General features: G+C 45.9%; 1 long non-coding RNA gene across 1 annotated transcript; it reads right to left on the bottom strand.

Moving 5' to 3' along the window:
- Positions 1 to 367: 367 nt before the first annotated feature.
- LOC128810886 (uncharacterized) lies at positions 368 to 4808 on the bottom strand. The gene is made up of 2 exons (XR_008438167.1): positions 4327 to 4808; positions 368 to 1477 (listed from the first exon to the last, which is right to left on the bottom strand). It is a non-coding gene; the product is annotated as an uncharacterized LOC128810886 (long non-coding RNA).
- Positions 4809 to 15869: the final 11061 nt, after the last annotated feature.

Below are 15869 nucleotides of genomic sequence, written 5' to 3'. Positions count from 1 at the left end.
CTAGGTAAGTGCTGAAGGAAGCAAACACTAGCAAAATCATTTTTTGCTGACAGGTCATGGTCTGGGCAATCAAGAATGTCTTTTACTCATCTCACCCTGTGAATTATTGAAGTGGACTTTGTACATGTGATACCACTGTCACACAAGCTGTTAACTTTATCCCACTGTGATGAGACAGCAGCCAGTGCCAGGTAGAGTGTGGCCACCGTCTGTCCCCAGTGAGGACTCTGGGCACTTGAACTCTGACCACTGAGGGGATCCAACGAGCCAGGAACAGCTGCTGCCAAGTGTTGCATCAACCTTGCCATACAAGTGAACAACAAAGTGCTGAAAACCATTTTTTTCCCCAGGTAATAGCAGAACTTCCTTTCCATGTAAAACTGCAGTTAAGCTTTATTGAGTGATTTGTTCTGATAGAGCTCACAGCCTTTGCGATCTCCCCACAGTTATGTCCTAGCCAAGGACTGAAGTGCATGCAGGGCCTGGTTTTTCAAAGGTGTTTGTCTGGGATGAAGGAGAGGAAGCAGTGGCTCTCTACAGAATATCCCAAACAGCATTCCACTAATTTAAATGCAAATCAGGTAATAATACACTTAAAATCCCACTTCATTTGAAAGTCCTATTTTTGTGTCTGCATAATGCATGTCCTAAAACTGAATTCACAGAGTACCCAATTAAAAACTGAAGGACTGTTTTACTAATACTGTTCTCTATCAAATCACATTCTCACCTCTCTGACACACTGAAATTAGGTTTAACTGTTTCATAAATGCGTCAAAACCATACCAAATCACAAGAAGATACTCCATACTGTTAATAGCATAGCAGAGAAAGCTCAAATTAAAATTGCACTTTCTGAATATCAGACAAACTCCTGCCCACATGAGTTTGAAGCAGCACAGACTTTCTCTGTCAAGCTTTGGCACTGCTTTTTTGTGTGGATCCCAGCATGCAAGGCAGCTCTGCTTCTCCACCCTTCCCCTCCCACTAAGCCCAACTAGGGTGGGCAACACAACTGTGTGCCAGAAGGGCAGAGCCATAGCACTCCTTCCTCTCAGTGTGCCTAGGAAATGTACACAGCTCTCCTGTAGACTTTACATCCCAGCTCACATCCTCAGCTTTCCCAGCCAGTCACTCCTGGGATAGGACCAGTTATTTATTTCCCCAGTCCCATGCCAGATTTTTAAGGTGGGAGTCAAGACTTTCTCATCTTCCTAGCCTTTCTAAGTTAAAGACCAGACAATTTTTTTGTTGTCTTTTCCAGTCCTGAATCTGCAGGATATTGTGAGACTCCACAGCAGTCCGCATATTTAAGGATGGTTTCAGGTGCTCCAGATGACAGTGGAAACATGACACTTCACCTGGATGTTACCTCAAGATTGAAAGTAGAAGGTAAAGAACTCCATTTGCATTGGTCTTATGTTGATCTCATGCTTTGAAGCAGAGCTGACTGATAATTCCTGGAGGATGTTACCACCTGTGTAAAGGAAGAATCAGTTAAACCTACTTTTCTCCCAGAACTGTATATCAGTATTTGACCTGAACAGCTAATATAGCTTAATTAGAACAACTTTAGTTTGATCTCCTAAATTACTAACATATGGCTTACAATAATTATCTATGAGCAAACCATTGCATTTTTTAAAACAGTTCTGTTTCATGGCATAATCATCACATCCCATCCACACTAATATCAGTCTTCTTTAGCAGCCATGAATGTTGAACACTGTACACTTTGTAAACTTCTGGAGTGATCTGTGTAGAACTTTTTAGCCCTAACACATCATTGCATTTGCCTTGCTAATGGACACCACACCTATCTATAAATCCCAACCCTGGTAAAATTAAAATTTAAGAAAACCCAAATAAATTTCAATACTTTTTAATTAACCTCACTTGCCCATTTTCATGTGTAAAACATAAGATGTAGCTCTGATTAATTACTTCTGACCTTCATCAGGTAATAGAGCAGAAGGGTTCATGTCACTGATACATGAGAGGGTGCTCAAAGCTGCCACAGAAGATGTGTGAAAGGAAAGGAAACCAGAGCAATTTCTAATTTCCCTGTGGTGATTTAGATTTAACTCACAGCTGTTTGGACTGTGTATTTGTCGTTGCCAACTATTTCCAGGGCCATGAGTTGTGAAGCACTCCTCGCACTTAAAGAATCAGTTTTGGGTTTCTTTTCCCCAAACACAAATAACTGCTCATCACAGGCAACAGACTGTGAAGCTGCAGAATGCAGAGAAAAAGCCCGAGGACTCAGACACAGAGAAGGGAGTCAGACATGTTATGTGTCAGAGGTGAGCAGACAGTGCTGCTGGGGGTGCTGACTCTTTTGGACTTCTGGTCCTGGCCAGTGTCAGTGATGCACCCTGGCATTACCAGGTGGAGTAACTTTTGGAATAGCCTGAAATTCCAGGGCCCCCTTGGCATGTGGCTCTGTCCACACTGTGGTATCTGCCCCAGCTGGCATTAACCAGGACTTCTACTTCAGTCTCAGCACATACTGAGAGCTGAATGCAGCAAAAGTCCAAACTAACTTTCTACCCTTTCAAATCCTCATTTTTAAGCACTCTAATTAATATCTAACATCAGTTCAAAAGGCTTACTATTGTCTTTTAAATGTAATGTTAACACACTGAGTGAATAAATATTATGCAATATGTTCCATTAATTTTCTGCTGTGATTTTGTCACTCAGCCAGCCACCTGATGCCCAGGTTTTTGGTACCATCATATGGAATGAATACTATGTCCCTCTTCCCTCTGCTCTGGGCTCAATTATAATGATCATGCCATGCCAATTTTGGCAAGAGTAATTTACTCACTTTTCTTTTTTTTTTTTTTTTTTCAGTTTGGAACCAGGATAATTATATTAATGCTAAAGATAAGATTACATTAGATAAGGAGTCATGCTGCCATGCTGTCAGCAATGTGGGTTTTACTCAGGAATTCATGCTACCTAGTGCTTTGAGCAGGAGGTAAAGCAAGCAGTGGCACAGATCAGACAACCATATTGAGTCCAAAATGCTGAACAGAGATTTCTACTTGGAAGAATAATAGTTGGAGCTGGGGAAATCTAGGTAGGTATTAGAACAGAATTAGAGAGCAATATTTACCTGAACTGATTAGGAGTCTATAAAATATTGCTCTAATGTGGTGCATATTTAATGTTCGATATAAGCATGCTTCAGTTTTAAATGTTTTCCTAAATTCCTGGTGTCCCTTTCAGGCAAACTATCCCAGCCAGCACCTGTAGGGCCCTTGCACTGAAAACCCAGCAGTGGAAACAAGCTGGGAGGGCATCTGGAAGGTATTTGCTGCTGAAGCCTGGGCACATCTTCTCTTGAGCTGTGACAAGCTGCCTGGTGGATTCCAGAGAGCTTCTTCCTTCCTTTCCCTAACACTCCACAAAAAAAAGTTAATCTACCTGACTAATGGGCTGAGCATAGCTGAAATCCACGTCTTTGGTGTGGCTTTGCTGTGGCTGTGTTCTCAGGTTTGGGCAAGAAATGTAAGTAGGTCTCTGTTAGTGATTTGATTCCAAAAAATGCCAGAGCCCCACAATACTGTGTGTCTTTTTATCTGAGTTTTTGCAAATTCAAGTAAGAAGATCATTCCAGGAAAGAAATCAGCAAGGAATTGAAAAAGAGACCTGCTGTGAATATATAATTAAAAGTCTCATTGACCCATTGAGGGGGAAAGGGGATTGCTGTTTGAAATAACAAAGGAGTGGTGCAAAAGTTGACAAGAGCTCTCTGAAATGACAGGCGGAATAGGAGCGGCAGAGGAATACTTGGAACCTTGTTTTCTGTGACTCTTCCTCACTTGGGTACTAATGAAGTCCTAAACTTATGAGAACTGTCAGTGCCCACCCTAGTTCATCTGTGGCATCTGTGCCTGTTTACCAACACAAATCTTTACTGAGGAAGAAAAATATGGGTATGAGTGTGGCCATCCAAACAAAGACACTTTGTACCCCGGAAAATGGCAATGAGGAACCCAAACCCCACAAAACCGGAGAGCCATTTGGCTCCTGACTCTGCCAATAGTTTACTTGTACAAAGTACCTTTGTACTGGGGATTGATGGCAGGAAATATAAACTCCAAAGGCTAGTGGAAACCTGGGAAATGCCAGAGGTTAAAGCCAGAAACTTTTATTAATGTGGTAATGCTAGGAAAGGAAGTGAGTTTAAACATAATTTCTGAACTAAAAGAATCTTACCACAAAGCCACAGTAGGAAAATGTGGGTTTGCTAATTTGGCTTCTTTCCTTTTCTTTCTCTTCCCCTGAGAGCTGCTAGTGCTGGCACTGGTTACCTACCTTACCCAGGCAAGGTCTTCTGTGATGATGGGATTTGCAATCCACCTTGAGCAGGCAACTGGAAAGATGACCAGATTAGCTGTTTCGTATAAAAATACACGTAAATCACAGCTCTCACCATCTAACATTATTCCACCTGACAATAAAAGAGGATTGTGATTAAAACTTGTAAGAACAGAAACAAGTTTGGGCTGGTTTCTGTTCTCATAAGGGTCTGCTCAGGGACTGAAGGAAGGAGGTCAGCCTGGTGGGAATGAAAGGTGGCCATGCTCACACACTGCACCTCAGTAGTTTTCCAGCACTCTGTAAAGCTCAGTTCAGTGGCTTTCCTCTGCCTGTGGTGGTGGAACAGGTTTTTTTGCAGTTTTGATTATAAAAAAACAAACGGCACAAATTAACAAACAAAGACAGTGCGATGGAGCAAAAATCTCAATCTGGGCACACCCTCTCATCAGGGAGGGTAAATAAACAGCTTTTCTCTATTTTCAGCTCTCATTCTTCAGATTTGAACTCCACCCATTGTACCAGTCACCCCCAAAAGAATCAGCAGGTCTCCTGGCAAATGTATAAAACCAGAACAAGTCAGGACACTATCACATAGTGTGCTATACATCATCAGGTGCTCAATTTTATCAAAGGAGAGGACTTTAACAGGTCAGAAGCCACAATGTCGGGTAAAAGCTTCCAGGGACTGAAGGAACAAGCTGAAGGTGCAGCAAAAGATGCTGGTAAGAAAGATTAAATATTGTTGTATATTTGGAGGGGGCTTAGCTGCTAAATACCACAACCCATAGCTGCATTGGTGCTAGCAGGACACAGCTTCCTTTTTTTTCCTCACTTTGCAAGTTTTGGCCATCACCTGGAGAAGGCCACAGGCCAGCCATACTCTCAAAGCTGCCTCAACCCACTCACCCACTTCTCCCTCTGTGGCTCCTGGGCATTGTCCAACTCTTATCACTCTCCAAAATGTTAAACTTAATATTTTTAGAGCAGTGAAGCCTTTTTTTAGTGATAACAGCCTTCTTATATTTAGCATTTGCATTGCTCAGGGTGGTCTTTTTTCATGCTATGTGGTGGTTTTTAATCAGCTCTCCTTTTATTATGTTGGAATTAAGCTTTGATTAACATTTGCCATTTGGCCTGTCAGTGTCTTCTGGTAATGTAACTACATTGATTGCAATGGATAGTTTGTAATGTATAGGACATGTTTCTGTTGTGTTCTTCAGCACTGATCACCAGACTGCAGGGTTTAAAAAGCCCTGTATGCACATTTCAACGCCCATGTTCTAAGGCCAAGCACTGTTGTCATTAGCACTGGGCACTGGAAACCAACTTTTCAATGCAAAGCATAAAAGCTTTTCCTTCAAATGAAAAATTGCAAAATGTGTACAGCTTATAGTAGCTTTTTATAGTATATTCCCTACCGCATGTGCCTGCTGCTCTTTCCTGGTAGTGTATAATTTGATTAGATATGGTTCTGGATTCTGGTCCTGCAAACACTTCCTTGTATAGCTGAAATACAGGAGTAGCATCATTGATTATATTGAAGTTACAGAGAGTTTCCATAAATCTGGGGACAAATGTGTAGTAACCCCATAAACACTACAGAACCCCTTTCTGGAAAACAAAATATATTGCTGCATCCTGAATATATTCCTGCCACTGAGGGGGCACTTTACTGTTTCATAAACTATCAGCTATCTTACAATTGCAAGGCATCTCACTTTTTTAATGTTTCATATTCTAGAGTTGATCTGTTATGTTTCTAGTTTCTGCTCCTCTTCTTCTACTCATATCTTGTTTGTAAAAATCTCTTGTCTCCTGTCCAGCTCTGTTTAATGCACTTGCTTCCGTTTTAGAACAGGCCCTACTCCCAAACGGCCCATAAGGAAAATGCACATTAGATGGCTAAACTACCCCAAGCATAATAAGGTAGAAAAATCAATAAAAGCAAGTGTAGTGTTAAATAAGCAGCTTGCAGCTAAATGTCATCATTCCAACTCACTGCTAATCTTTTCTTATCTCTTGCTTATCTGCCATTGATTTGCTCAGCTGACCGAAGGTGCCAGGTGAGTGCTAATCTCGGAGCAAGCTGCTGTGGCAGCACACAGTGCCCAGGGTGCCCTGTGAAGGGCACAGCCTCAGCCTGCTCTGTACCAGCCCAGGCACTTGCCAGGGGCACAGCCTGCTGCAGGCGTGCAGAAAGCTGACTGATGTACTGGAAACACGAAGAGCTGGAAAGGATTTTGATTTTGTTTTCCCTTAATTACAGCAAACACATTGGGACAGGCCACTCAGGATGCAGTCAACCAGATTACAGATGCAAGCCAGAAAGGTAGGAGCAATGACGTTCAAAGCAAGATGGAGCAGCTCAACACAAGCCAGAAGCGGCCCGTGCTCATTCTCCTCTGTCCCACAGGTGTTCTCAGGCTGAAAGTCCTTGGTTTCAGTGACCACTTTGTATAACCTTTAACATTTTATAACAACTTTAACAATTTTATAACAACTTGTATAAATCTCACAAAAGGATTTCAGGATCTGTTGCTTAGTAGCTCCACGCGTGCTGGCAGACTGTAGCTGACACTCCCCAGCCACCGAGTCTTATGCACAGCATTCAGACATTGGCTTCCTCTTCAGAAAACTTGTGGGGACAGCTCTTCTTTCTAGAGGATTAAGTAACTCTATGTTACATCTTGCTCCTCCCACCCCAGCCCTCAGGGCAGGGGTCTGTCCAGGTCCAGCTCTACACTGGATCCCAGCACCTGGTGGGGCAGCAGCTGGGGTCAAACATTACTGATCCTGCAGGTAAAAAGGTGTTGTCAAGCAAGTGTTGGCATCCTGCAGCTGGGCATTGGGAACAAGTTAAACTAAAAACTAGATTGATTTTGTAAAATTGTTTAATAAGATTCTAAGTATGAGTAATTGCTAATATAAGTATTAGCAATTTTGGGGTCTAAAATGTTTCATAAAAGCCAAAATGCACTGGCAGTATCCCATTAGAGCTGACACCTTCCACAGCTCCATGGATGTGACAAGAAGGGCAGGCTTGGGCACCTGTTGATGTTAGATGAGGAGGCAGCAAAATGTCCGGGATCTTTTTTGGAGATATATCACTTGTAGTCTAATAATTTTCACACCTCTCTTCTATCATAAGTGTTAAACCATGTTGTATTTTTCCAACTTTCTGCTTCTCTTTTTCCCTCTCTTGCAGCTTTTGACAAGGCTTCCAAGACAGCACAAGATGGAGTAGAAAAAGTGGCCGGACAGGCTGCAGAAGCAATGTCTGGCTTTGGGAAAAAATGTGGATTTAAAAAATGATGCTAATTCAAGTCAACAGTACTGCTTGTAAAAATCTCTCTTTGGTCTGCTATTACCTACTTCTTTGTGTAGAAAAATGAAAGCTTTTTGATATCTGGATAATTTTGTTCTCTTCAAATACAAATTTTTAAGGCAGAAGGTTCTCCTCCATCCTTTACATAGAAAATATACATCATTTAGCATGTCTGCTCACAATTGTCAACACGGCTGAAAAGGTTTCAGCAATGCTGTTGCCCTGCTCTTACAACAGCTCAGTAATTATTGCCACATTTGCTGAGTGTATTTACAAAGCCAGTGAAACTCTTCATAATTAGGACACCAGAACAGTCATGTGATGAAACTGAGTCTTCATCCAATAATCAAAAATTTAGCTGGGGTTATATTTCTTGTCAGTTGTTTGTTTGTTCCCATCCCCTGCACTTTTAGATTAAGATAAATAAAGGTACTGTAAGATTCCCCCTACTCAGATCATCTTGTTATTTAATCTCATTATTTTGGGTTTTCAGTGAAGGATTGCACAGTGTCTTGCTAATCTCTTTTGCTCTCTGATTCAGAGCCCTGTGAGGTCACTGTAAGGGAGGGGAGTACTGAACCCTTCTGCAGTTTGGCAGATGGATGGAAACCAACAGCCCTGCACGGCAGAGGAGCCCTGTGGTGTCTGGGAGTGAACAGAATCGTGGTGTCCACCCCCTTCTCCACTCTCCTACACATCTGGTGCCCATCTAAGTAAATATCTTGTTTCCATCATCCACAACACATCTCCTGTTAAGTCTCCTGGGGACAAACCCCAGTCATTACCCCAGTGCTCACCTGGGACACTGCTTTTGAAGCTGAGTGGCAGCACTGAGGTGTGAGAGATCCCTGAGGGTGCTCTGCTCTTGCTCCAGCCAAGCCTGAGCTGTGGTTTGTGTGCCGGCTGTGTGCAGGCTGTGTGCAGGTTTTGTGTAGGCTGTGTGCAGACTGTGTACAGGCTGTGTACAGGCTGTGTGCAGGCTGTGTGCAGGTTTTGTGTGCAGGCTGTGTGCAGGCTGTGTGCAGGTTTTGTGTGCAGGCTGTGTGCAGGCTGTGTGCAGGTTTTGTGTAGGCTGTGTGCAGGCTGTGTGCAGGTTTTGTGTATGCTGTGTGCAGGTTGTGTGTAGGTTGTGTGTAGGCTGTGTGCATGTTTTGTGTAGGCTGTGTGCAGGTAGTGTGTAGGCTGTGTGCAGGCTGTGTGCAGGCTGTGTGCAGGCTGTGTGCAGGTTTTGTGTAGGCTGTGTGCAGGCTGTGTGCAGGTTTTGTGTAGGCTGTGTACAGGCTGTGTACAGGCTGTGTACAGGCTGTGTGCAGGTTGTGTGCAGGTTTTGTGTAGGTTGTGTGCAGGCTGTGTGCAGGCTGTGTGCAGGCTGTGTGCAGGTTTTGTGCCGGCTGTGTGCAGGTTTTGTGCAGGCTGTGTGCAGGCTGTGTGCAGGCTGTGTGCATGTTTTGTGTAGGCTGTGTGTAGGCTGTGTGCAGGCTGTGTGTAGGCTGTGTGCAGGCTGTGTGCAGGTTTTGTGTAGGCTGTGTACAGGCTGTGTACAGGCTGTGTACAGGCTGTGTGCAGGTTGTGTGCAGGTTTTGTGTAGGTTGTGTGCAGGCTGTGTGCAGGCTGTGTGCAGGCTGTGTGCAGGCTGTGTGCAGGTTTTGTGCAGGCTGTGTGCAGGCTGTGTGCATGTTTTGTGTAGGCTGTGTGTAGGCTGTGTGCAGGCTGTGTGTAGGCTGTGTGCAGGCTGTGTGCAGGTTTTGTGCAGGCTGTGTGCAGGCTGTGTGCAGGCTGTGTGCAGGCTGTGTGCAGGCTGTGTGCAGGCTGTGTGCAGGCTGTGTGTAGGCTGTGTGCAGGCTGTGTGCAGGTTTTGTGTAGGCTGTGTGTAGGCTGTGTGCAGGCTGTGTGCAGGCTGTGTGCAGGTTTTGTGTAGGCTGTGTGTAGGCTGTGTGCAGGCTGTGTGCAGGCTGTGTGCAGGCTGTGTGCAGGCTGTGTGGGTGCTCCGAGGCAGTCCCAGCCAGCCATGGCCTGTGCAGGGATGGAGCCATTGCCACACAGGCAAGGGGTCAATCTTCTCGCCTAGGAGATGGAAATATTTATTTGAGATTGCTGCTTGCTGGGCAATCAGAGGCTGTGCAGCCAGACATGATGCCCTCTTAGTGCTGCCTCTGTCAACAGAAGGCACTAATACCCACTCACTCACAGTAAGTGCTCTTAACTCAGCCTCAGGCTGTTTCTCATTGCTAGGCAATATTTCCTTTCTTTTTTTTTTTTTTTTTTTCCTTTTTTCTTTCCCTCTCTTGCTTTGAAGCCTTACCAGCCTGTTTCAGTAAGAATATCATTTGTGTCTTACAAAAGAAAAACCAAAGCATGGCCAAAACCATTTGGCTGCAATGAAATAGGGCAGTCCAGGCCTGTTTGAGGTATCAGAGTCTTGCGCCCCTTGACCAAGAGCTGTGGTTGTCCAGGGCTTTTTGGAAGCCAATCTTTGTGAATTTGGTCCAAGGAGAGACTGGTTCATCACTGGACCCAAAGACCACCCTTGTCTGCAATCTGCACAAGGACTGCACGAACAGAAAAGCCTTTACAGGACCTTATAAGTAATAGACCATCTGTGAGTAAACATAGTCCAGGGCTTTGCACAGTGCAATGCCCTATGCAATGGCTCCTGTCATTTAAAGCTTTAAAAAGCCTAAATATTTACCCAAGTACAAGCTCACAGAAAAAGCATTAGACTATTGCACTCTCAGTTACTGGGCAACCCCCAACAGTACTTTATTATTTAGTACTTTTCACAGTTACCTTCCTGATGGTGAAATCTTTGGAGACTGAGCTCTTGAGGCTCAGCATTTCAGACACCAATGTGACCCATACACCACTCTCCATCACACCTTTTTTTTTCTGCCTGCAAATCACTTAAACATTACCAAAAAAATTGTACACTTTTAGGTATTTTTACCAGTAAAACCTGTTATCCCCCTGCAAGACACTGCTCCTCCTGCTTTGTTCATGAGGAATGCAGCCCTGACTCCTGGTGTGCAGTTTTATATCCCTTTATTCCAGTTGTCTTCAGTAACTACACAGTTCCCACTGCACTGGCCCAGTGTTGGCAGCAGTGCTGGCAGGGTAGGGACTGCATAGCCTGGCTGGAGGGACTATGGAAGGTCACCCACTGAGTTAAGAGAGGAGAAATCACTTTATGCATCCAGCCAGGGAGCACCCAGAGGCAGTTCCTGACTCCTGCTCCCCAGTGCAGGGATGCCCTTGTTGCTTCAGGAGCCTGATCTCGGAGCATTTCACATCTCTTTGTCCTGAGATGCAGACTGTGCCATGGGCACCCGTGAGTCTGAGTCACTTGCTGGCAAGTGTTTCCAGGTCTAAACTTAAGCACTTTGCTCCACAAGTAAGGTCCCTGCCTTAGTCACAGTGCTCTTTGGTCTGGAAGTATTTGGGGCTCTCTCTCTCACATCACACAGGGACCCATGACCCAGCTCAGGACTGCATCCTCCTATCCCAACTGAAGCCTCCAGATGTTCTGTAAAAGTAAAGCAGACATCCCTAGAGCTCCTAGCAGTTCCTGTGCCATCAGCCCTGGACATGTGAAGTTATCTAACACCAGAGTTCTCAAACTTCCTTATATTTGGTGGTGGGTGTGCCTGCAGCTGCCTGAGCTGTGAAATGCTGAGCACAGAGGATTCATGTTTCAACCTGGCTGGGCTGCCCAGCCTGAGCACCTCTGCTCCATGTGCCACTCCAATGCCCCAGAGACTTTCCCAGGGTGGCTGAGGGGCAAACAGCCCTCCTTATCTCCTCTTCACAGCTCAACAGGCCAGGGGCATGGCGGGGCACAGATTTTACCAGATTTTTATCCTTCTCTTGGGCGAATACTGTAATTAATGATCTAAAGTTTATCAAGAATCCAAGCTCTCTGAAACCTGTCTTTGCAGCTGTAGTTTCCTGTCATGTGGCAAAGTAAGATCAAGAAACCTGGAGATGAATAAACTGTTGGTGTGTTGGATGCTGCTGTCCACGTGCCACTGGGATGTCCTGGAGCTGAGCTGCTGTGCAGGCTGCACGCTCTGCCCGGGCTATGCCATTTCAGCAGGCCTCAAACAAAGTCAGGTGGCCCCAGCCAGCCTCTCTCCTCCCCGGAGACGAGCAGCAGCAGGCAAAAAACTGGGCCCCTCTTGGCCCCACCTCCCAGGTAACCATGATTGCTGGATGAGCAATGTTGGAAAGGATATCCCAGCCACTCCTTGGAGTCTGTGGTCATGAACAATGTTGTCCAGCTCCCTTTTGGGGCTGTCAGCAGTGTCTGCCCCCAGGGGCCATGGCAGCACTGGGGTTTCCTGCCTGTAGGACAAATTGACTTCATGTTCCTTTCACATCTGAAGTTTATTTCCCACCAATCACACAGGTGGACCCTTCACTCAAAACCCCGCCAGGTGTGGCAAATAAGGGCCTTTATCCAAAACCTGCTGCACCTGGGCTGGGGCTGCCTGGCTGTAGGTTGGGGAGCCTTTAAAGGAGCTGTGAGAGGCTTCCCGGGGGAACTGCTGGCCGCAGACATGGTGGGCGGGTAGGCGTGCGAAGCGGCAGGCGCTGGGAGGGAGGTGAGTGTTGGTGTGGGTGCTGCGGTTGAGCCTGGGGGATGAGGGGCCCGTGCCGAAGGTTCTGGGCTTTGTCTCTGCTCGGCGTGTCTGCCCGTGCCGGCTGGTGGCTGAGATCCGGCAGTGTTTGTGTTTATGCCTCGGCAGCTCCAATCCCCGCGTTCGGCTCTGCCCCGGCATTGCCGGCCCTGGGCGCCGGCTCGGCCTGGGCCGGGGCCGGGCCGCCCACAGGACGAGCCCCGCCGGGCCGGCAGAGCCAGGCCGGCTCTCGGCAGCCCCACGCAGGAACGAGCCGAGCTCCTCGGGACGTGTCCCTGTGCTGGGGAGGGTGAGGGGCCCAGCAGAGCAAAAGTAGCGGCTGTGGTGCAGGGGCTCCATGGCAGGAGCCGTGGAGTCGGGGAATGCAGTTACCGTGATGTGTTGCTGCGATGGCAGATACCGTGACACCGAGTGCAACCTAACGTCAGTCTAAATGCATGCGTGATCAAAGGCCTGGTGCCTGCAGGGAACTGCACCTCCTCGTTGGTTTTTCATGGCTTTGGTCTATATGAAGTGAGAGAAAACGGGTCCTTTTTGTATTTGAAAAGTGGAGTGTATTTTAATGCTGTGTGTTTTCACTCTGTGAGGCAAACATCACCTTTACCTGTGTGTAGGCCGTGTTGTGTTGGCATGTGCTCTCTCCCACGTTACAATTCAGTACGTACCTGCAGTGCGTCAGTGTAATGTAATAAGGGTTGGTTCTGTAATTTTATTTCTGTTGTGTTAGACAAGACTGGTGCTGTGTGCTGTACCAGTCCATGCTCATGGAAGTTGCTTATCAGCCCATGTGGCATTCAAAAAAAGCTGTACTTGTGGTAAAAAAGCTGTACTTGTGGTACTGGAGTGCGTGAGAGTGGGAACCGCTCTTCACTTTGGAATTAGGATAGGATGAGGAGAGGTATTTCTGGTGATAATGTAAAGGCACTTCGGCAAATACACAAACCTGTTGCTGACTCTGAGTCTTGCTGACTCTGAGTCTTGCTGTCTTCACAAATCTCTCTGCTGTCAGTAACCAGAGCAGCAGCAGAACAGGACTAGGAAATTGCAATTTCCTGTGAACAAGGCTGGCTGTGGGTAGTTGAGGATGTCACAGGGAACAATGTGTACGTTTCACTGCTTGGCTGCTGTGCAAAGAATTTTCACTGGTCAGATTCTGGTCTGAGTTATCTGAAATATTTCTGGGTTTGTTTTCTTTTTTCCTGCATTGAAGGTCTGTTTTGAACTTTGTCAACAACTGTTGACTTGATGTCAGTTTCAAACCAATATTGTTACTTTCCTTCTGGGTGGTGGGTTTTTTTTAGCATATTCTGGTAGAATTTGCTTTCAGATATGGTGAATAATCCTTTCCCTGCTGTCAGAAGAAAAAATGAGGAAGGGAACCCCCTCTGTCCTCAGTAACTCTATATCCTATTTAATTGATATAAAGTAGGACTTTGTGGTGTGTAAAAAAAAAAAAAAAAAATGCAGTGGTGGGAAGAAAACGGAGCTTTTGCTGTAATGCTGAAAAGGGGCATTGCAGAGGAACTGTTGTTCATGAAGTGCTATGCCTGGCATCAAGAGACCTATTTCTAGAGCCTACTGTGATGGCAGCTGTAGGATACAGAACAGTTTGATAAATAAACCCTTGTTCTGAGGTAGATTATGCATTTTCACCCTGTTTTCAGCAATAATTATTTGATCAGCAGAGTGAAACCCTCTGTCCTGTGTGAAAAGGCACAACAGTAGTTCTGCTGGAAAGCTGGTGATCCCAGAAAAAAGTAAGTTTAGTGTTGTGGGGTGAGGTCAGCTCCTGTGTGGCTGGACAACATAAAGGTGGCCTGTGAGAGGAGCCAGGGTTCTGTGGGGGCCACATGCTCAGCAGTCTGCATCCTGCACATCCCATCACGTTGGCTACGTTTGGGGCGATGAGGCTGGGCAGCTCAGCTTTTTGGCAGCTGGAGTGAGCCCACCTGAACCCCACCAGCTGCTGCTGATGTCTGAGACTTTGGAGGCTGGGCTGGGTCCTGCAAAGTGTTTGCTGTGGGGACAGTAGGGAAGGACACAAACCTACTTTCCTGAGCCAGACCTTGGAAATAAGAGGTTAAAATATTAATTATGACACATCACAAAATTATGAGTCTTCTCTAACACAATAACTATTTCATCAGACGCTCATAGAAAGCAGGGTTAGTGCCTCCCATTTCTTTTTATAACCATGAATTTTAAGTCCCACTGGGAATCAAAAGAATGTGGGCAACAATCATCTGAAACTGGATACTTTTCTATGTAAGGTTTTGAAATGACAGAGTTGATTTAAGCAATTCTTCAGTGGAGTGTTTTGCAATGCAATGTTTTTCTGCCTGGTTCACGACAGGCTGTGCCAGCCTGCATTATCCCCCTGCGGCACCGGAGCCTTTGGTCAGGACAGCTGTGGCATGCACACTGTTTACCAACTCCCCGATATGGAAAAACAAAGCTTTCATTCCTGGGCTATGGAAAACTTCTGCCGATGAATCCACGCCCTCTCTCCGGGGAGGAAATCATAACAAACATTAATGTCTCTTCACCCTTTTATGCCTGGTATATTAATCACCCAACAAGGGCTCATGACTTTTCCCGGTTCCAGTTTGCATTTGCCCTCTAACTACTGGGAGGAGTCCTGCTTTGTCTATAAAAAGCTGCACTTTGCCAAACAGTGTAACAGAACCGAATTTAGGGATTCACTCGCCTGTCTCATCCGGGGAGAGAGGACTGAGCGCAGCCATGTTCGGGATTGGGAAGAAGCTCGCTGGGGAAGCTGTGCAACAAGCTGAAAGTGCTGCACAAGTTGCAGGTAAATACAAATTGCTCCTTTCCCTGCTCTTGTGCCTTGGGTGTTAAAGTATTTGCTTTGTTCCCGCCCCTGCTGCTGGGAGCAAATCTGCCCCTGGGGCATGAACTCTATAGATGCTGCCCTCAAGGATGAGGTCAGCACATCCTGTACTCTCCAAGCCCTCTAACACTATAGTAAGTGAAGGTCTGATATTAACTACTGGGTTTCCAACAACTTTTCCTATTCTGGCTCGTAGTGTGTGGGTGCCTAGATGATGCATTGATGACCGGACAGCAGAAAGCTGGGAGTGGAGGCAAGGCTGCTTATTTAGGGCTTTGCTTCCTAATATGACCAGCCATGACGAATATGAGTTCTGTAGCAGCGCAGTGTACCAGCTCTGAGGGCTCTGATCTGCTTGGTGCTGCCCAGAGAAGTGCAGTTAAGTGCCCTGATGTCAGTGCTCCAGCACCGCAGTCACACACCCCACCAAGAGCACAAGTGCAACTGCAGGGGCTCAGGGCATGAGCCAAGTTCACTCCTGCAGAGAGTTTTGCTGAACTGGCCCTGAAGTTAAATAACCATTGTTAGTGGAGCTTTAACATGGACACCTGTACTGCTGAGATTCCTGAAGTGTTTGTGCTTAGTATGTGAGCACTGGAAACTGTTTCATATTTCTTTACAGGACATTTAGGTAAACTCTTGAAACCAGTTATTTTGCTGTGACTTCAAATGCTGTAGAAATATCACTTGTGGGCTATGTGCCCAATGAAGCAAGTGAGAAGCCTGC

Source organism: Vidua macroura, chromosome 8 (genome assembly GCF_024509145.1).
Source record: "Vidua macroura isolate BioBank_ID:100142 chromosome 8, ASM2450914v1, whole genome shotgun sequence".
In the NCBI taxonomy this organism is placed as follows: Eukaryota; Metazoa; Chordata; class Aves; order Passeriformes; family Viduidae; genus Vidua; species Vidua macroura.
This window is presented reverse-complemented; position numbering and strand designations above follow the sequence as displayed.